The sequence below is a fragment of the Penaeus monodon genome, chromosome 32 (genome assembly GCF_015228065.2).
Source record: "Penaeus monodon isolate SGIC_2016 chromosome 32, NSTDA_Pmon_1, whole genome shotgun sequence".
Lineage (NCBI taxonomy): Eukaryota > Metazoa > Arthropoda > Malacostraca > Decapoda > Penaeidae > Penaeus > Penaeus monodon.
The window spans coordinates 18399657-18400289 of record NC_051417.1 but is presented as its reverse complement, the minus strand read 5'-3'; positions in this window follow the sequence as shown (position 1 = coordinate 18400289).

The following is a 633-nucleotide window of genomic DNA, read 5'->3' as shown; positions in this document are numbered from 1 at the left end:
TGCAAGTTCTTGTGACCCACGATAAATATTCTTTTGATACGACAACTTCCCTTGCGGAGCTCTAATCCCTAATAGTAGATATAAATCGCAAATTTTCTACAGCCATTATGACTGAGGTCCCCCTGAAGATTACAAGCAGTATTTCCGTCCCTGGTGATTGGGAAGAGCAACGACCTCTGTCCATGGCCCTTCTTCTTCTCGCCCAAATATTCGCTCGCACATCGCACCTCACCACAATGCTGTACTCCATCATCGTCACTGTCAGCCATCACAAAGAAGCCCCAGTATGGTGAGGAAAGTGACTGATGTTCCCTGAAGAACCAGAGCACAATCACCCCAATGGATCTGGAAAAATAGGCATCACTGCTGTTAGAATGGCAGTGATATCTTTATATCCTACATATCTTGTAAACATACTGACAGATATAATAAAAAAATGCACCAATCTAAATCGATAAAACGACAGCCAGATGCCTGGATATTCTACACCAGAGTGTTATGTATGGGAAATATCCTCAGGATATGTCATAAAAAGCTTTATTTCATATCAAGAACAATTTTCAATCTCACATACAATAAATGGGTAAAAACAAAACTTAAAAAAAAGAAGGGAAAATGCTCAAGAAGCAAAGA